This window comes from Aphis gossypii, chromosome 1 (assembly GCF_020184175.1).
Source record: "Aphis gossypii isolate Hap1 chromosome 1, ASM2018417v2, whole genome shotgun sequence".
Taxonomy (NCBI): domain Eukaryota; kingdom Metazoa; phylum Arthropoda; class Insecta; order Hemiptera; family Aphididae; genus Aphis; species Aphis gossypii.
Window position 1 is genome coordinate 34,740,819 of NC_065530.1, and position 23,542 is coordinate 34,764,360.

Genomic DNA, 23,542 nt, shown 5'->3' on the forward strand with positions numbered 1-23,542 from the left:
AATGGGCGGTCTTCCACAAAAACTCATGTTACAGCTTATATTTATACTGCAGTATTCACAGCCATAATACCATAGTAGTATTATCGAATTTGGTAATATGCACCGTAAAAAAAAATGTCATGATCGACTTGTTCGTCGTTACCAATTGAAACTACATTTTGTCCATTCACGTTAATACATATCTTTAAGTACAGGAGTACCTTACTAATATTCATTCGAAACATAATATAATATATCTATATGATGAATAATATTATTTCTAGGAATTATTCAAAAAATTATATCATTGGCACAACCAGGGTAGTAGATAATATAATATGTATTCATTATTAACTAATAACAATTTTATGATTTCAAAAATGATGGCACTATATAAAAATATCTTTGCGTCTTCGACACATAAAACTAATTAGATATACCTAGATGCTCCCCAAGCAAAACTAATTTAAATATCCCTTACAACTATATAGTAATTCTAGATTCAGACATTACATTTTTAAAATAATAATTCATCATTATCCAAGCTGAAATAAGTGATACGAATTAAGTGCCTAATACTTATTAGTCTCTGTAATTTGTCCCTACTCTAAAAAATATTTTTTTTTTTGGCATGATTTTTTTTTTTGTATTCTATAGTACATATACCATATTTGGTCAATATAATTATTTATAGATTTAATTTTTTATGGCTCACATTGAGTAAAATAAATATGCAATAATAATTATTTAATGTCACTTACCGTTACGTGACATATTGCCAGTTGTCGAAGTGTCTTCTAAATTGTCCGATAGGTTAGGTCTTATGATTCGAAATTTTCCATTCCTCCTACAAATCCTGATTCGTGGAACATATCTATCATTCATTATTACACCTATAATAATCGATCTACACTAATATATTAATATCATATTAGAATTCATTTTAAATTATAATTAATAAATGAAGTATAAGTTATACTTATAGTTATATGTATATATAAAAAAAATAATTTATAAATTAAAAAAAAACATTGATTTGTATAGAAGAATAGAAGATGGTTCCAACAGCTATTTCAGTCACGTTTACGCGTCAACGTTTGATAGTCGACTAACGGTGTACTGTTGAATATAATACCTCATATAGATATATATTCTCAGGTTTGCCAACATGTTTTTGTATTATGCTGAACAAATTAAATATTACTATTTACTATTGACTTAAGTACTATTAAAAATTTAACAAATTTTCCTTATCGGTAATTTTAGTAGGTAATCTTACAATAAAATATCTAATTCTTTCTTTAAATATAAATAAATAGCCGACCCGTGACAGCTTCGTCTGTGATTGGTTTATTTTTCTTTCAAAGGATGGTATGTAGAATTTTTTATTCAAATTTTATCGTTTAACAATATCGATAAGTTAATATAAAAAACGGTTAGTAAAAACGTATTGAAATGTTTCTATCAGTATCAATGATAAATATATTTTTATTAAAAATGGGAACATAAAAATACAATCCCCCCTTTCCCACCCCTCCAACAAAAAAAAATTAAAAATCTGATGATTTGTGGTGATGACATTTAAGAAAGTAATTGGTATAAAATTGTGAAAAAAATAAATAGTTTTGTCACAAAATGGGATCATAAAAAAGGACTGTTCTTCTGGACTTTGCAGAGAGACCCCAAAAATTAGATTTGTTTTTTCAAGAACTTAATAATTATTTCTTATTAACAAAAGTGATACCAACACCTTTAGCAGACTGTCAGGCATAATAGTAAAAAATGTTTACCAAATCGGTTCAGTAGTTTTCTCGGTTAGCGCGGTCGTAGAAAACCCCTTACAATTTTATATAATATTATAGATTATAGATTATTATTATTTTTTTTTTCATATTGTTCATTGAAACGACCTCAATGTCTTTGTCAGTGCTTATCACAAGTGGGTAGTAAGGAGATCATGTGATCTAATTATCTACCTATGTATAATGTATATATATCTACGCGCATGATACTACCCTTTTCTCCAAGAGGAGACGTGTGCGGTTTTCGCTCCCAAAATTTGAAATTGCATATCATATTATACTTTAAAGAATTAAATTGAACTAAATTTCTGGATTTTTTTTATGTCTAATGTATTCAAGGATGCCATCCTTTTCAATAACAACACACATTGTTTAAAATACTTAACATATAGAATTAAAAAAGTTTTTGATAATAAGTAAAAATAAATTTACCAGTGTTCATTAATATTTTATAACACCGAATTGTTGTCGTTATCACCAGTAATACTTTTTGAACGAAAAACGTATAATTTATAATATTGTGTCTATCGAGGAAATACCTAGAAGGTTAATCTACTTAATTAAAATTATTTGACAAGGGTTGGCACAGCATCTACATTACATTATTAATATGTGATTTCAAACACGATACTTATATAATTATACCTATTGTCCTACTCAGACATATTACAACAGTACAACTATAAAGAATTTTTTATGGGTGAACTGCCATACCAAAAAAGTTGGGAAACACTGCCATATGTAATCTGGCCTTAGGGAGAATTGCGACTACCGCTGCCGTGACGCAAAAGGTTGTTTAGGATGCTAGAATAGATTTTGCGATGTTGCCGTTGTTACGCAATTTGGGTTGCTACGAGTGCTACGTCAATAAACATTTCGGAAGTTGCCATGTTTGGCATGACGCATCAGATGCAAACCGAGCGAACAAATATTTGTTGGGCTTCGATCAAAGGGCAAAGTATAATACAAATACAATATTGTTCTTTGGCGGAACCTTTTTTATCTAGATACACATTTCATTCGTCCAAAGTACAATGTATTATTTGAATAAGACTTGGTAATTAGAGTATCAATCTCGAGATAGAATATGTGTATCGAAAACAATAAAATAACCCATCTTATCTCATCAATGTATACTTCTCAAAATATTCTTTACTCAAATGCATATTGTTATAAAACAATTATTAAACGTATTACTTAAAAATTTAAATTATGAGTAATACGATAAACGTGTAAGTATAGGTATTTTACAATGATATATTTTGAGTCTGTTATCGTCTTTTGGAGCATTAAAAATACTTTATCTTTCAATTTGAGAATAATTTCTGTAAGAAAATTGGATCTATAGTTGGTTATTTGAAGGGCTAAAAATAAAATGGCGGGTAAGTAGGTACCACTTTTCTATACAGAAGCCAATAGGTGTTGTGTAGGTCACTGTAATGGATGGGTTAAGTTAAGTTAATATATCATTATTTTATACAAAGAATGATTCTGAGCAGAGACTATCTATCAGACTATATCACATATTTACATATACATTTTATGATTTTTTTCAATATTTCTATTGAAGTAAATTAATTTCACTTTTGATAATACTTAAGATGAATTAATTTTATTTTTGACGAGCATAATATTGTATCATTTATTTTATAATTAGTATTTAATAATTATAACTAGGTATATATATTTATACAATAAAATATAAAAATATTTATACATTTTTTATAAATATAAAAATACTGTTAGATACAATAATGTTTGAGTAAATACAACTTTATCGTAAAATAGTGTGAATAGGCGGTATACTACCAAAAAGTCAATGGTAAAATGTACGAAACTTAAAAAGTCCAGTACATATAATTAGGTATAATAAAAATACGATGTGATACACAATTAAACTTCCAATTAGTATTAATATAAATTGTAACTAAATGATTTACCTAACGAAATTAATAAATAATCTTGTAGGTAGATACCAATATATCGGCAATATATAAAATTAAAACGCTTTTTAACTTTTGACTGCAGCATGTAATAATCAAATAGGTGCTGTTTATTGTTTTTATCTTAATTATTTGGTGTGTCGAGTTTTACTCGTTAGACTATACATCCAAATATCCGATATTGTTAATATAGATCTCAATATATATAGTTGCTACCGTGTATGTGTACATACCGTATAAGTAACCGAACATTTGTCAATTTTGTCAGTTTAGTTCGACATTTTGTTGGTTGATTAATAATTCAATTACCATAAATTAATTTTTAGAAAATGTTGGTCATAACGGTGAAACCCGAAAGCGCAAATCAATCTTTTTTTTTCGATAACTCAAAAACGTAAAATGAATTTGCGCATTTGAACCTTGATAATGGGATAAAAGCGCAAAAATAAATTGTATTACTTGATACAATATTTTACTGACCTAACGCGCGGACACTTGACGCTTTCTATGTATGCGTAGCATTATCCGTTCCATAATAGCTTGCATTATTGCAGCAACAAATAATACTCAAAATTATATTTTTAATTTTTTACTGATTTTTATTAATGATTTTTTGATACTTGTTTAAATAATTTAAAATAATACTCAAAATTATATATTTTTATTTTTTTACTGATTTGATTAAATATTAATAATAAGTAATAACTACGATTTTAATTAAATACACTTTTTTTATAAAATTGATATGTGGCTTATGGGTTATTAAAAAATTAATTTTTTTTGTGCTTATGGGTTATTTATTTTTGCGCTTTTAGGTTGCGTTTGGGTCATATTTTGCGCTTATAGGCTACAGCCTGGTCATAATATTAGAACAAGACCAAGATAAAAATTTTAATTATTGATTTTTTTTTTTAAATATGTTATTTTAAAATATATTGTTATATACATATACTATACATGGTATACATCATATAAAATTTAGATACCTACCGGAATTTTTTTTAATATATTATTTTTTTTTTATGATAGTTAAATTAGGTATTTTTAGATTCTGAACGGAGTGGATGAATGTATTGATTTTATGATGTGTGTGTTTTATTTTTTATTTTTGTGTCTGTCATCAGGATTTGGAGCAGTAAAAATGCTTTGATTTTTAAACTCAGCCCCGTTTCTGATAGGAAAGTGAATCTAGTTGGTACTTTGGGGGGGTAAAAAGAAAAAATGTCCAATAGTTTTCAAAAGCGTCAGGAAAAACTAAAAAAAGTAATAGAAAAACAGGAATTTTTACTAAAAATCAGTTTTTGACAAAATTGATAATTTAATTTTGCTGTATCTCAAAAAATAATGACTGTAAATACTTGAAATTTTCACCAGATATTTATGTTAGTGTTATCTATTATCTATTATTATTATTATGTACAGTTAAATTTTCAAACATTTTTGACTTTTTTTGAGTTATTTATAGACCACTGATATTTTCGATTTTGATGAGAATTTTTATTTGAAGTGTCGATAAAAAAATGTTTGATGACCAAAAAAACTTGAAAATTTAATACAAGGTTCCTTGTTATGAGTTGTTCTTATTGTATTTAAGAAAAAATTAAAAATTGTTGGTCACATTTTTTTTTATGAGCGTTAATAGTTCAAATTTTTACGAAATATGTCAAAATCGCGAAAATTTGCAAGTAATTTTGAAGTTGAAAAATCATAAAATTTTTTGTGTTTATATCTAAGAATAAAAAATTCAACACTAAGTTTTCCATAAGTTTTCCTTCAAGTAGTATTAAAGAAAACTCGAAGCATCATTACAGGACACATTTTAAGTGCGTTTGAATTTTAAATTTTTACGAAATAGCGTAACGATAACGATTTTAAATATTTGTTATTATTCAAAAAGTATAAGTCGTAGATTCTTGAAAATTTCACCAGTTATTTAGATTGGTATTTTCTTTACATGATTTAATTTTCAAAAAATGTTGACTTTTTTTGAGCTATTTATAGACAACTTAAATTTTCAATTTTTCTGAAAATTTTTTTTGTAGTGTTGATAAAATTTTTTTGGCTGAGTCAAAATACTTGAAAATTTAATACAAAGTTTCTCATAAGTTATTCTTATAGTTATTAAAAAATTATAAGAATACATAGGCACAATTTAAATTAGCATTTGAAGTTCAAATATTGACAAAAATTCGTCAAAATCATGAATATTTGCAATTTATTTTGTAGGTATAATTCATAAAAAATTTTAAGTAGCTAAGAGTTGAAAATTTAATACAAGATTTTACATAGGTTTAGCTTATAATAATTATAAAATAACTTAAATTTTGGAGTATTCAGGCTATTAAAATATAAACCATGTAGTGAGCCGGTCCTGGTGAAGATGGCTCAACACGATTTAACGACGAAGTCCACTTTGTCGTCTATCTTCTTCAGAGAGCGTAGGAAATTTGTAGTAAATAAACAACTCGTTTTTTATAAGTTTGAAAATCAAGTTATTTATTAACTGAGACAAAGTAAAATAATAATAATAACGACTAGCCCGATGTGTTGTTAAGTATAGAACAACGTCACCGGTCTATGCGTACTTGAGGCTTAACTATGTCTGAATCTTAATACTACCACAACCCTTTTTATATAAAACTAATCATGGACGTAGTCCCAGAATATACGTGTGTGTCATGGTAAACCGGAACACAAGTTTCGTGTTTACTAAGACACGATTATTGAATGCGTATTAGCTTTCTAAAAATTCATATAACTAGATCTATAAATAATATAAATAATATACGTATTTTAATTCTACGAATTCATATAACAAGAATATAATACTAGATCTATAAATTGGATATATGAAATTATTGCAAACAGTATCAGCTCAAAAGTAATAAAAATAAAGTAATATGGTCGGATTACTACAACCACCTTTTACACTAACCACTGGAAATTACATCCTAGGCTGACAAATCATCTTTGTTCAGAATCATTTTTCGTATACAATGATACCTATCATTAGATTCAAATTTAACACCTCTATAATATATAATAATATATAATAGTGATCCACATGGCACCTAATGTACAGCAAAGCGGTACCCACTTACCCGTTTTTTTTTAAATATTGTTATATAAACATATTATATAATATACACCGGACTTTTCTACAGTGGACTTTTTTACTCCAGTCTTTTTTACCACGATTCGTTAATATTAGTATTTTCTTGATATACCAATTTTAAAATATTTTGCCTCTTTATGTTCTATTTAAAATCATTTAAAATTTTCGATTTTCGATTCTCTTTTAAACTTAGTTCGGATTTTTTATTCAAAAATTATATATTATACAATTTTTGTTTATAAGCTTGAAAATTGAATATACTTGTAAGATTCCTCGCATAGATATTTTTTTAATGAAAATTTAATATTATTTACAATACATAATGAAATTTTCAAAATATTTTGATTCATTTTAAGTTGTTTATACAGAGACTAACCTATCATACCGTTATAATATGATACATCTGTATTGACTTAAAATTTTAATAACAGTTATGTATAGTAATATTTATTTTGATGAAGTCATAATATAATAGCTAAATTATTCATGTATGATATATATCAGGGGCGGCCAAACAGTCGATCGCGATCGACCGGTCGATCTTGGACAATTTCAAAGTCGATTGTGTTAGAATTTATTTTTAGAGCAACTCGTCCTATATGTTTCTTAATAATTATAGTTATTCAATAATAAAAAAAAAATTATATGGAAGTCGATCCTCAAAGGTGAAGTACATTTTTAGTAGATCGTGACCAAAAAAAGTTTGGCCACCCCTGATCTATATGATTTGTTGTTGTCAAAATTTAGGTCAACCAACTATATTACTTATAAAAATTAAATTATTAATAGCAATGTTATGTATTTATTGTATATATATGAATAAATTATCCAAAGAAATATTGGTTGATAAATCATATTCACATACAATTGTTTTTTATTCTTTATAATGAATTTTGATTAATCATTAAATTCATATTTAAGACATCCATTACGACGAGGTAAATTTAATACTTATACACATGCATACAGCAGTGTCTATAACCGTCTTTTAAACTTTTAATTTGATTTTTTGTTTTTATATAGAATATAGATAGCTATACACATACATTATATTTCAATACTATTAATATTTTGATTACATTAAATTTATTATTATGGCTTTGTTATTTTACTTACATTTAATATGTTATATTAAATACATGAATAATGGTAAAATCTAAATATAACTGGTAAAACCTTGTATTTATGATAATATGAACAATTAAAATACACTTTGTGTACAATTTCAATCATTTTAACTCAAAAATATATATTTTGTCATGCAGAAACCGAAATAAAACAAAAATAAGTAGAAAATTCCACATATCTGTAAATATACCATAAAAAGTGACAAAAGGTATTTAAAATGATATTATGTCTAAGTCTAGTAAAATAATGCTAATATAAAAATTTGGTAATAATTGCTATTTATAATACGAAATAGCCAATTAATGAATTTTTAAAAGATTATGTTGGGCGTTGTACGTTGATTTACTAATATTTTTATAATAAGGAGCTATTAGAAACAAACATACCTAATTATGATTAAAAGAACCGGGATCTATCTCTTTTGTTAGATAGTATTGTAACTCTAAAATTTCAATTTCTGGTACGAAGTTATGCGACAATGACACAGTGACAGATAAATACCAAACGCGGAAATACGAGAGGAGTTTGATGTTAATTGATCAGATAAGACAATTAGTTATAATTAGTACAATTTAATGAACATTAAAATAAAATGTTGATATAAAATATTTTTTTTTATTGATGATCTAGAAGTAATACAGCGAGCAAGCAATGAAATGAGACTAAAATTCTGTACACGCATTGTATAGCAAGCCGAAGAATTGTTATTGTACATTTTGTGAAGTAATTAAAAATAGTTATAATTTTATGATAATAGTAAATGAATACGATAGGATATATATATATATATATATATTATATATTATATATTATATATTATATAATATTCATATATTATAATAATAATAAAATAAAAATACTATAATGGTACTATTACTGCAATGGATGTCGAGTGTACCATGTCATTTGAGTTAAGTCACTGCAATCACCTGTCACGACCACTATGATGAATATATTAAATTATAAATAATTAATTATACCTATAAAATGAAAATCAATTCTGAGATATATTTCTAAAGATTTTTTATAATTATATTGTTCTTATAACTGATACCTAGGTTGAATTAAATTTTAGCAATTATTTTGATTGATTTTGCATATTTTATCCTTAAAATGTTGGAATATTCATTTTTAAAAATGTATAACTTTTGTAGTTCTTGCAGTTAAGTGCTTGTATAACAGTGTTTTCTTCAAGGTAAGAATAAGTTTACAACTATAATCTATTATTACGTTTTTTATTTGTTCATTGTTTTGTAAAAACAATTAAAAAAAAACATTATTATTTAATGTAGAATGCTATATAGGAGTATAGGACCAGAAATTATTTGTACGACGACAGAGATTCTAGATTTAACTAATTTATCGGCAGTATTAGTTTTATAAAAACTCAACTTACCTACATTTCATAAGTTTTCGTTCTGTGAAAATTATTTTGGTTTAGTAATTGAGAAAAAAATATATACTTGGCATTCATAATAAATTATAATATACTATAATATTGAACTAAAAATCATTTAACTTTGAAATAAAGTTAGATAAAAAAACTATAGTTACTTCTTAGTTCATACATAACAATGTTTCTAAAATAATTAGAAATAAACAAAACGGATTAAATCAATTTTTTAACAATGTTTAAAGCTAGAAGTTAAATGATTATAAAATACACACATTTTTAGTATAATATAAAACTATAAATCAATCCTTAAACATTTTATACATAAATACACAATTCTTAAATATATCTTGGCTTAAACAAATATTACACAATTTATATAATACACAAAATTTAAATAAATATTCAAGCCAAATTTATAGGAGTAAGGGAAGAAAATTTGAAAAATTGGACTGATCGATCTCAAGTAGACATAACACAAAATTCAAATCAGTTTTCAAAAGTATGATCGTATTACTAGGTCCATCGGTATGATTGACAAAAGATTGTTATATTTTCATTGAAAAGCAATTGAATCTTTCGTTCTTTTTAAGGAGTTTTGTATAGGCAATATTCAAAGGTTTTGTTTTGCAGACGTATTTACTTGAAGACGCGTATTTCACTGAAATATTGAATGATCCGGATCGATCCGGGATAACTGTAAATGTACTAAAAATTAAAAAGAATTTAGTTACTTTATAAAAAAGAAAGAAATATAATATTAATTATTGATATAATTATTAATATATGTTTAAAAATAGTTAATGGATTATTGCTCTTATTGTTCACCGCTTCCCCTGTTTAGAGATTTTGTTTTAATATTGTAACCAAGTTTAAAAATGGAAGTATGTTGGTATGATATTATATTTTAATTATGTATTTGCCAAATTCCAATATTTTTAAATTCTATGATTATTATCCTTATGTATATAATTATTTTGAGTGACATAAAAACTGTCACTGTCACTGAATTCCTCTTAACCGAATGGACCGACTTTGATGACATTTTTATATGCGTCCTGGATATTTTGAAATTACTATATTGAACCCAGTGGTTATAGGAAATTTTAACATGGTCTAATATAATATATGTGTGAATTTTAAATAACAATTATATTGGCAACAACTCATATCCTATCATTGTGTGGTTTTTTAACGAGAAATTATAATACTTATGGTCTATGGAGCAGGTTTTCGGCTTAGTTTTATGGATCCAACTCCTATCCATGGAATATTGAGCAATAAAATATGAATATCTCTGTGGCGCAATCTGTCCAGAAAAATAAAATTTTAATTTATTACAAAAAAATGGTTAACAGTTTTTCTTAAGTTGAGCTTGATAGTTATTACAAAGTAATATTCAAAATAAAAATTTGTAATATTATTTATTTAAGTATGATTGATATTCCATTTTTTTGTATGACCAGAGGCGTATTTAGGATTTCGCTGTCCTGGGTACAATTTTTTTTTTTACAATTGTTTAAATCAGTTTAAAAATTTAAAAATTAAACCTTCCAGTTACATTTACTGCCCCCCAAACAAGTGTGCCCGGGTCATTGCCCTCCATGCTCCTCCTAAATACGCCACTGAGTGTGTGAGATCAATAATGAGTGTTTTACTAGCAAAATAAACAAATAAATTATTTAATTCACTGTTATTATATTATACAATAAGGTTAGGTATATAAATCTCAAATAAACTTATCAATTATTAAGTATAGATATTAAGGAAAAATTAAATTTTAAAACTAATGGAAATGATTATTAGTGCGTGAGATCAATATTGAGTGATTTTTAAGTAAAATAAAAAAAGATTTGTTTTATTCACTGCTATTATATCATACAATACGATTATATAATTTTTAAAAATCTCCAATAAATTTATCATGTATTAAGAAATATTATAGTAAAAAGGAATTAAATTTTAAATCTATTGGTAATAGATTTAAGTATATCAAATAAGTGTATGACGTAATTGTTTATAAAAATATGAGTCGGCATTATTATATAAAGCCTATAAATAGCCATAAATAAGCGAAAAATTTTGAAAATTAAATTATATAAAGAGTATTATATAATTATACATTTTGTACCAACATTAAATTACAAAATTAAATACCTATGTAGGTAAAAATATGAGTTTTTTTTTGAAAATATTACCCTAAGTATACAAAAATATGTAAATTAAAAATTTGTAACATTAGTTATTTAAGTATGATTGATGAATGAAAATTAATTTATTACAAATATGAATAATGAATATGCATTATTATACAAATATACAAAATTCGGTTTTAATTTATAACGCATTCAAATTTAATTATTATCTTCTTCACTATCGCCAACGACCATACCACGTTGAATACACCAGTTCTCGTCCGATCACTGAAGTTAAGCAACGTCGGGCGTAGTTAGTACTTGGATGGGTGACCGCTTGGGAACACTACGTGCCGTTGGCTTTTTTTTTTTTTTATATTTATTATTATTTATTTATTTTTATTTATTACAAGCCAAACTTATGAAAAGTTTTTATTACATTTTCAACTCTTATAGCAGCTACTAAAACAACATTTTTTATAAATTTATAGCTACAAAATAATTTGAAAATATTCATGATTGACGAATTTTGTCAATTTTTGAACTATAAGCGCTAATAAAAAAAAAAAAATTGCCTACCTATATATTCTTATAATTTTTTAATCACTATAAGACTAACTTATGGAGAACTTTGTGTTAAATTTTCAAGTATTTTGACTTAGTCAAAAAAATTATGTTGTTATTGTTACTGTTATTTATTATCCTAGGTAGGTATACATTTTTTTTCTACTTCTGCTGTCCTTCCGTTCTAATCACTGCGGTGAGTGGGTCCCATTTCACAAAGTTTGATGTTTAAAACAGTCGTAGAACCAAAAACAAAAAAAAAACATACATTTACTCGTATTTAAATTAAAACATCAGTGAGATTAAATCATTTATCAGAAGTCCAAAGGACTTCCAACATCTACTCCGCAAATTCGGCACTTGTCCTCTTGCTTCCTAGGTGCGTTTCATTTTACCATCATGAAACATCAGTTGTTATTGAATAAAAAATAACATTATAAAAACTATTGCATATAAGTATGGCGTGTTACAAATCGTGATTTACAAATTTTATTAAACTTGGGCTTCCATCATCAAATACTATTCGAAGTCCATATAATCGTAGTAGCAGTAGCAATGTGGTGGCATCGGAATTACGTACTCATTACTCAGTATATTGGCACCTACAATCTACATAAAATATGTACTGCGCTAACTCTTTTTATCAAGCTTGTTTCACAATTGAAAATTGTATATTTCTCCCTTATTCGTTCTCATTTGGAATATTGCCCTTTTATTTGGATAAATAATACATCAAAACAAAACTCTACCATACAATCTGTTTAAAATAATTGTTTGAGTTTTATTTCCTTTAAAGTATCTTTAATTATTTGATAAAATCTGTTGGAACTTGGAAATTCCTTTTTAATTTTCGAAATAAGTGTTCTTTACAACAATAATCACATGGTCAGACGGTCTATGAATATTGTCAACATGAGAAATTAAATAGTCTCGATTAGTGTATAAATGTTACTTAATATGTAGAAAAAATGATTTATAATTACTTATTATAGTTACCATTTACCTATCATATTATATATATTAATAAAATACCCATCTAAAAGTACTTATCAAATTGCAAATTTACACTCATAATATTATCATATTATGTAGGGATTAATTACACAAAATATTACATGTATATTATATTACAAGTTATAATATATAATATACAATAATTTTATAATGTTATAAAGTTATAATTTATACTAATACATTTGATACAACATTGCAGATTTTTGATATGATGTTCATTGGTGTCAAATAAAATGTGGAAACGTGGAACATAATAAATAAAATATTTTATATTGCAATATGTGTGAGCACACACTGAATAATAATAACAATTTAATGAATTATATCACACAAATACGCTGTTATATTATACATTAATACATTTTAATATAATAGACGAATAAAATAATTTTAAATACTTAAAATGTGGGCGGCAACAACATGAACATTGTTGAGAGAAATACAAAAGGATAATTATTTTAATGAGCTGACCGATTTTTCAATAAACAAAGTCATGTAAACTCGATCATAATAAGGACCTTTTTTTAGTATAAGCTCCCCCAGTGACAAAAATCAGGTAATAATACAAAAGTAATATATTATGTAAAAAAAAACAATCAATCATAGTTAGGTAATAATCTAATTATAGTTATATATGTATAATATACATATAAAACTTAAAACTAAAGAGTAAGTTAAAAATATAAAATTACTTTGTATTACTTTGTACCTACCCTTTAATATTATAAAAAAAATAAATATTAATTGTTCCAACACATCAAATAATAATATATATTATGTGTATCATATTAAATAAATAACAAATAATCGCAATAAACATAAAATATATGTAGGTATGTTATATTATAAATTTTAATATTGCTGTTGTCTTATACAATATACACTGATAACTGATACTGCGATATTGTAGAGTTAAACATTCAAAATAACACTAAATCAAAGAAAGGATAACAATATTATGTATAACTTGAAACTTCGACCATATAAACTTAATATAATCTTTATATATTAGATATATAACTATGAGTAGGTCTGGTATTCATCAATATACGTCACAGAACTGTATACCTACGTAATGATTTTTATGATTCTCTAATATTATAAAACGCATTTCATAAAGGAATAATGCGGTTCGTTAGAAGCAAACAACTACGCAGTAGTTTTAACCAGATAGATGTAGCTGCACGAAATTATAATCTAAAGGATTTAGACGTGGGATGTACGTCATCTGGACGCCATAAAATAGTAAGAATATTACACGTGTACAAGAACCCGAGGACGCTTAAATTGCGTGAGCACGACGATGCGCATTGTTGAATAGAAAGGATATGACTACGAATTGTGGAGAAAGGACCTATATAAGATAGGCCAAGATTAATTAATTGATTCATATAATATTTCAATTATCGAAATTTATATAATATTGCAAAGTGATCTAATATTCCAAAAACGAATAAACATTAAAACAATATGCTACGCTAATATATTACAGAATATAACGATGAAGAGTTAACTCAAATTAAGTTCAACAACACTATATACAATTATAAATAGGCCTAGTAGGATCAAAGGACCTGATGAGTGATCATCAATACATGCCTACAAGTAATGATTTCAATTCTTGAATATCATAGTCATTCTGTTTAGATGTGTCATTGTGATTAGATAGGCGCGAGCAACTACGCAGAGTTTTGACCAGATGGACATTGTGTACCAAAAGAAATATATATAGGTATAGAGGAAAACATCATCTGGCAGCCATAGGGTCATTGCGTGTAGGCGTGAATACGAGAACGAGTAAATAGTGGGAACACGACGATATCAAAAAAGATAAACCGATAATAGTGAGAACAGGACCAATAAAGGAGAGCCCAAGATAAGACTTTTCCAGACATGATTTACTAGATTTAGAATGAACACCATCAAGTTAGTCTATATCAGGATTTTATAAATTGGATTTAGATAAATTTTGAATAAAAAAAAAAACACTGAAATATTTTCAAATAAAAAATACTTAGAAGAATTTTGTGACTAATTTATTATACCGCAAGGTACTTCTAAACCTTTGCTACGTGCTCTGATATCCTATTTAATAAATATAATATATGTAGGTACTGCGACGTAAGCCTTAAAGACCAAACACCAGGGAAAACGTTATAACGTTCAAACGCGAGTCGGAAACCAGTTGAATTTAAAAATACAGAATAATGAAATGGAGAAATCATACATCATGATTCAGGAAATGACCCGATATTATCATAGGCGCACTTAGGGGGTGCTAGGAGGTGCTTAGCATCCCCATCAGCACCCTCACTCTAAATATTTCATCCAAAGTAGGTACAATATATTATGTTAATGCTTGATAAATTTCAGTTTGTTAAATATTGTGCACTGTGGTAAAATAATTTGAGTGGTACTTATCCTTAGGAAGTAATTTCGTAAAAAACCTATAGTCTGTCACGGGACGGTCAAAAAATGTGATCTAAGTAGATCGGTATTGTAAGACTAACCAATGACTTGTATGACTATGTTGTGTCTAGTATACTAAACTTTGAGCACCCGGAGAATGCGTGTTTGTTTATTTGATCGTCAAAATATCCATCGTTAAATTTGGTTTTCTTTTCCAGATGCTGTGAATTTTCATTTTCACTCTCACTAGCTGTTTCCTTCACGGTCACTTATATTTAATCTCGATTATGGCTATTCGCAATTATGTAACTATGTACATAATAATAACATCGTAGGTAACAACCGATTGCTATAAACAAACACTGATTATAATTTTTCATTTGTCCCTAATAAATATTAATAGTTACTTATTAATTATATTAGGTATTAATTATTTATTACTGAATCATGACTTCAATGTGCAATGTACTCTGATAAATTACTACATACCATAACTAACAATAACCTAAACATTGGGGGTACAACAACATTTCTATAAATACAATAAGGGTACAACAAATGTTCTTAAAGTGAGCAGATGATCAAGTACGGATTTCCTTAAACATAAACTTTAACATAAATATAATAGTCATCAACGGCGGAGCGGCGTGAGAACGCCGGCACAATATTTACATTGTCAAAGACAGATCATCGCACGTATGCTTGTCACCCGGTAGAATTTTATAGATATACAATTGCCACCCGATAGAATAATATAGATGTATAATTGACGCACAGCGTCGCTCAGATAACGCAAAGCGTGGGAAGAAGCGGATGCAGGTGTCGCTGACCAACAGGGATCTGAAGGTACCGCGGGAGTCCCTGGATGAAATATAAGGGGGCCCAGATTAGGCACATTTCAGACGTGATCCACCAGAGTTAGAGCGAGCACCTTCACGTCACTCAGTTCAATATTTATGTCTCCTGGACTTAGAATATTTTTCACAAGTTTAATTTATTTAATTAATTGGACTTAGAATATTTTTCTATAAAAAACACTTTGAAAATAATTCAAGAGTCTTCATTTTTTTACAAACAAACCATTCGATACTACATCATTCTACTGCTTGTACGTGGCACGTTACAAATGCAATGGATATACTTGACTAGCGGAATTACGGTGAGCTTAGGCCTTTTATACTACCGTTATTCAAAAAGTTTGGGTATGTTTTAAAATCTTAGGCATTGTCATACTTGACTTAAAACTACATTTTAGGTTTATTTTGTTAGTAAGATATACCTGCTATTTTTATTTTAATAACAATTTAAGATTTTTATATACCTTCTATTTTTAAGAGTTAATTATCTATGAGTATTCTTGTTTCTTCTTTCAATATAATAAATTAATAAATATTCATAAATTGTATACATGTGGCAGCAGACGTAAATGACTTGTTTAAAACCAATACAGTGTAGGTACTCTCGATTATCCGTCATCTTCTGCGGAATCATCTATATACAATTGTAAACAAAATTATAAAAAAATGTATAAAATTTTAAGTATTTTTGTAATATTATATGAATGTTCAAATAACAATAATACATGCTCTAATATAGTTTTCCTAAAATACTATTTTAAATTACATGATTTAATTTTTTAATAATACATACAATATGTAATTATAATATTTTTGTTTGAATTTTAATTTTGCAGATTATCCATGGATGCCAATCCATCCTATACCACGGATAATCGAGAGTACACTGTACTTCATTTTTACTTTATAACTATTAACCAAAAATAAATTCTATTTTTTTCTATGCTTACACAATATTAACAATGATTTTGTGTTAGTTTATCAAACAAAAAAACATGTTGTAGTGGCTATAGGCTTAGAATAAAATCACATTAATATTTATCATATAAGATAAGTAAATTACAAATTTAAGAATTATGGTTTATACATCTTAATATAATTATTGAAGAAAATTATAAGGTGATTATTTTCTCCTAATAATTTAATTAAGAAATTAATCTCTAAATGAGCTTGGAAATTAATGACTAGATAGGCTAGGCGAGTGTATTTGTAGAACAAAACCAGAGTTGCAGCTAAACATGCCGTTAGTGACCCACGTGTGGCTAATATAAACACCACAATATCTTAGTAATCTATAAATGCGAATAGCGTGACAATTTTTGTTTTAAAGGTATCGTTAAATTAATAAAAATTATAAATATTGGAATAATAAAAAGTCTTATTTCAAGTAGAATTATTTGTTTTTAAATGATACGCCAATAACTGTAGCTAGTTATTGTGAAATCGCTTTGCAGGTTGTGAAGTCACCAACTACATGCTTGTTTGGCTGCAATTATAGCCACCGCTGCTATAGTCTAAGATCTAAGACTCAAATATATAAGATTGATTATAATGTGATAACTGTGTATTTATAGTTGTGTAAAGTAATTCAATACTTTAAAAAAATTGTTTTATACACCTTATTTTATTTTTAAATTTTTAGTCTATAATTTGCACACAAATTGGTAAATATACTTGTTATATGCAAGACAATAATGATGATTTTATCTCATTTTAATAATTACTAATAAACTATTAATTTTTTTATTTTAAGGGTAGTAAAAATCATTGTAACCAGTATAATATCGGAAAAGTTGAAACTTTCAAACAACAACCTCCACAACAACCACCACCACCAGGTTAGGGTATAACTTTTTTGTAACTACATAGACCTTGGCAGATCAAACATTGTCCTCTTATAACAACAATATTAATTAATACAATTTTAATATTATTCTTATTTTTATTATTTATGCTAAGCTGTTTTAATGTATTATCTGCTAAAGTATATGTTTCTTGCATAAACTAATAATACTTCTTCACTGCGTTTATAAAAATTGCTTATATGTTGTCTCATTGGCTATATAGAATAAACAGATAAAACGTGATGGAGAAAAATCAATTATCAAGAAGACTTATATAAAATAGCCAGTCGAACGTAGTATGTCAATGCTTTATAAATCAATTTATTATTATTTTAGTTCATTGATTGTTTTAAATTATTAAATTTATTTTTATAACAGAAATTAATAAGGAAAAACGGAAGCAGCTTAGCAGCGACTGAATGTTAGAATTTGTCGTTAATATCCCAAAAGCTCATTTATGGTTTTTAACGGGTTGTTCAAGGATGCACCAATTCACTTAAAGGCTGTATAACTCATTGTATTATGACTTGCATCGACTTGATTTACTCTCTTCAAGTACCAATAAAACACTTTCAGTGTTGATAATTAATTCTTTTTATTATATCCAAAAGATGATAACAGATACACAATATTAATAATAACACATTCCTATCATTGTAAAACTAATATTACCTATAATAAATTATTACCAATTATTAAATTATAATATTATTCCATAAAAATAAATACATTATAATCGCTCAGAACTCAAACCATAGTTCCTTAGCCATTTTTATATTTTAAAATGTTTTTTTAATTTTATACTGAAATCAAATGTTTGTACAATTTTAACTTCGAACGATATAAGCTTTACATTCATAATTTAGTTTTATACCTTTTTATATGAATTTGAGCCAAGCATTGTAAAACATTGCTTATAGCTGTTTTATGTTATACTGACATTGAAGAATTTGTTACATACCACAAAATATTTCATAAAATCATAAATCATGATACAAGACGTATACTTATTTATTTCTGAATTTAACCGTACGTTACTATACACTGGGTCCATTTAAGTTAAGTAATAATAGTAGTATAGACAACATACATACGATATACTATACATCACAATAACTACATTATTTTTGAAAATTCCAAGAAACAAATGGCTAGTATATAAATTAATTTAAAGTTGTATTTGATAATAATTTTTATAGATAGACGAACTAAAGGGGTGTGTCTATATAGATTATATTTCAATTCCAAACTAGGAATCTTTTCCCTTGGGTACGTGTTTGGAAGTTAGGAAAACATATATGAACAAAATTAAATGAAGTAGTTTTGAGAGTGAAATTTCAAAATGTGATATTTGACCCACGATTTATGTATATTTTGATATTTCATTTTCTAAAGTAAAGTTATATACCCAGTAGTCCATCAGTGTCACAGTTTATAAAATACATATAACAAGACTGTCAAGTAAATTTCATGAAAGTTTTTTTAACCATAAAATTCAGAATATTTGAAATACTCAAGAATTATGACTCATAATATTAATACCTATACACATTTTTTTTATTCTTGTATTGTTGAATTTAATGATAAAAAGAAAAAAGAAAAAATTTTATCAAGTTTTAAATTAAAACTCAAAATAAATCTGATTATTGCTAAATAGAGTAAGTTGTAATTCTCATTTCTCGAGATCGACCTTAAGATTTATTTGAGTGATCACTAATAGGTAGGCGGAAATCGAAAAATATTATGAATGTAGGAATAACTTGTGCCTTATTACAATTTCAAATGTGTATAGACTATAGATAAATAACAGCGGTATTCTGAAAAAAATCTGATGATGTATAGGGTTTTCGAGTAATTTCATTAGCTCAATTATTGAAGATTACTGATATTAGAAAAAAAGGTAATTAATTTTTGGGCTTCTTAATTGAAATATAGAAATCTAATTTTTGTTTTGTACTTATTTTGATGATATTTATTCACTATTATATTTTAATTGCTATAAGAAAAATATTTTAAAATTAATTTTGTTTAAAAAAAAAATAGTAATAGCTTAAACTATGTATTTAATAATGTGAATAAGATCAAAACTGTATCCTTAGAAAATATTGATGGTGTTAAATCAAAAAAAAATTTTATAAACATTCTTTGCCTTCCAAAATATATGAATCGCCTCCCATCCTTATCTTAAACAAAAAGGTTAATATACACTATAGTCGGCAATTGCATCAGATCACCAGGTGTTCATAATTATAAATTAGTTACCTCTCAAGAATTTTCATACTAGTTATAGAATTCCAACAATTCAGTAGTGGTTTATAAAATTCACTAAAAATTCCACATAAATAGATGAATTTATAAATTAATAAAATATACTTAATATAATATTATGTATTAAATAATAAACATTTTTATATGTTACGTGCATAATTATTCTATGTTTTATAAATATGTTTTATAGTCTGGCTCAAGTCTGATTTGCATTATATCTTATCATTATACAAAAAAGTATAAAATCTTAATAGATAGCCGTATAGATATAATCGTATCAAATATCAAATATAACAAAAGTCATAAATTACAAACTTAATTTGATACCTACATGATGTTAAAAATGTTTGAAACCACTTATATGTATATTTATTATCTGGCTATTAGAAGGCAATTAGAACTAGACGCTCTTCGTTTATGATAAAATTTAAGGTACGTCGAGGGAAAATTTGTATAAAAATCATTGACCTTTTTGACTTCAAGAGGCTACTAGTGTGTGCCATATTAATCAGAGCGTTGGGGTATGACTGGTATGAGTGATAGGTAGTAATAACTAATAATTGTCAATTAGATAATGTTGAAATACTAATTATAAATAACTGTAATTGTAAACGTCAGGAGTTTATCGCCTTATCTGTCACATTGTTTTAACAATAATCAATATATCTTATCCAATATTTACAAAATAATTAATTTAAAATTTATTATATTTCCTGTAGTGGTATTAACATCAACCCATATAAAAACTCTAATGAAACTAATAATTAAATAAATACACTTATTAAATTCAGATTTATCTCTCCTATAAATAATTTCACTAGAGTTAGGTATAGATAATTCTAAGTCTAGTATTGACTATAAATTTGTTAATAATTACCTTGAGCTCTATAATTTAGATCCGTGTAAATTTGCTGCATTTACTCTTAAATCAGGTGTTATTTATATACTTATCACTTTTGATGTTCTAGGTTTAATTTCATATGTGATGATGATTACCAATTGGTTTAAATTGTGTATTATCTTCTTAAACATAAATTTATTAAATATTAAAATATAGAAATATTTTAACAAAGTTATTAGCTAACGAGGAATTTTTATTTTGAAATCGTATTAATCTACCAGGTAATTACTTTCAAAAAGTATGAAATTGTAATAGTGAAGTAACTATAATATCAATAACAGTAAAATTATTGATTGTAAAAATTTTTTTTCCAAAGTTGGTACAAAAGTACCTATCTAACAATATTACAAATCATAAATTAAAAAAAAATTATTCTGATATTTTAAATATGAATAATTATTTGTTACACTTCAAGTTTTAAATATGTAAAATACCTATAATACTGAACCATTAGGAACTTAAAATTGTAAAGATTTTAATCCTTTTTTAGAAAATACGATTTCAAATATAATATTTTAAAAAAGATAGCCAATTCCGTATCTTACCCTCTATCTATAATATTTAATATTCTTATTTTCAAGGTGAATAGAATAAATATTCCAACTATAGATATCAGATCCATTAACTTAACTCTTAATTCTAACTGTTATTAAATTATTTTAAAAGTGATCACCATAAGATTGCTAGAATTTCTAAACAAACACAAATTTTTTCATACATATTAATTTGGTTTAAAAAATAATTTGTTAAATCAATGTGATGTATGAAACGATTGAAACGACATAATTCGTTTATAAAAATACTGATAATAATCACCATGTTCTTAGAAATATCTTTAGAAAGAAAGATTTTCATGGAATAAAAATAACACGGGGTAATTCTAGAAATCTAGAGCTGATTTTATTTATTATATAAATTCTCAACCAAAATACCTATGATAAAACAATTTATTTTGCTGTATAATTTTATTGAGAAATCGCGACTTCAATTAATTAAACATAAAATAGCTAAAGATAGTTTTTTGATTGTTAAAATTTGATTGGATAATAATTTACTAAAAATAAATTTATTCATTTTGGAATAAAAAAAACTTTCATTCTAAGAGAATCATTAAAATATTGTTCATTCTTATAAGGGTGTTAGTGAATAGTGACAAATATTTTAGTACTTTAAATGGCTGTAAAATTTTAAATAGTAAAACAATAATATATTTAAGGATTTACATTGATGAAAACTGTAAGTAAGACTTTATATTAATTATTTAAACAATAGGTACTCTTAATTTTTATTTTACATATACAAACTAAAAATTACTTTGAAAGCCAATCATTTCTTATGAAATTTCATTCTGGGTAGGAACTTAGAATACTTATTTTAAGAATCTTGAAGTTACCTCGAATTCTTTACTCAAATTCATTTTTAAATCTGAAAAGTTAAGATAAGACAAAAATATATTTTCAGTGAATTGAGTTATTGCATTTTATCCTAAACAATACCGATAAACCAATAAACCATTATGTATAATATTATATACTTTCCTATTAAAATTAAATTGTATGTATGAAGTAGGTAAGTTATACTTTAATAGTATATTAGTATAATAGTTATTAATTTATTATATTGGTATAGTTACTAAAATAATAGTTCTTTATCCTGAGTAAAAATACTCTTTATCTACAAAATTTAAAAAATAAACAAATGTTTACCTAAGAAAGCTATTTATATGTAAAATAATAATTCTATAGTAAAGAACTAAAGAATATAAAATTTATAAAATAGTTTTTTATACAAATATTGTTTTATGTATAAAATTTTATATAAAATTAATATTTCATTGCTCAGATTTAAAAATATAAAATTATTTTTGAAAATCAAAAATAAATGACAGGAGCTTTTATGACACAGCTTAACTTTATTTGATTGTCTTGAAACTTCATAGTTCATTTGTTTGCTGCAACAAATCTAGATGTTTTATCTGAGAGTTATACAATTTTTTTCAAAACTACCATATAAAGACCACTCTAATAAACACGTATAAATTATACCTACTCTTTTTTTTGTTATTCAACGGATAATTTGTATAGTTTGATATTTAAATTGAAAATTGCTATCATTTAGAAATCATAATTTAAACTGTAGTCTGTGAAAATACGAATAGGCACATGCCACATTTTATTAAAAAAAAATTTA

At 25.8% G+C, this 23,542-nt stretch overlaps 2 long non-coding RNA genes and 1 other non-coding gene across 3 annotated transcripts; all 3 read left to right on the forward strand.

Moving 5' to 3' along the window:
• The first annotated feature begins 9,578 nt into the window (after positions 1–9,578).
• LOC126549024 (uncharacterized) lies at positions 9,579–13,476 on the forward strand. The gene is made up of 3 exons (XR_007603168.1): positions 9,579–9,888; positions 9,954–10,065; positions 13,273–13,476. It is a non-coding gene; the product is annotated as an uncharacterized LOC126549024 (long non-coding RNA).
• LOC114126576 (5S ribosomal RNA) lies at positions 11,739–11,857 on the forward strand. Its single transcript, XR_003592607.1, has one exon. It is a non-coding gene; the product is annotated as a 5S ribosomal RNA (ribosomal RNA).
• A 2,382-nt stretch (positions 13,477–15,858) lies between the features above and the next one.
• Positions 15,859–18,849, forward strand: LOC114126575 (uncharacterized). Its single transcript, XR_003592606.2, has 4 exons — positions 15,859–16,641; positions 18,093–18,177; positions 18,407–18,479; positions 18,562–18,849. It is a non-coding gene; the product is annotated as an uncharacterized LOC114126575 (long non-coding RNA).
• The last annotated feature ends 4,693 nt before the right edge of the window (positions 18,850–23,542 follow it).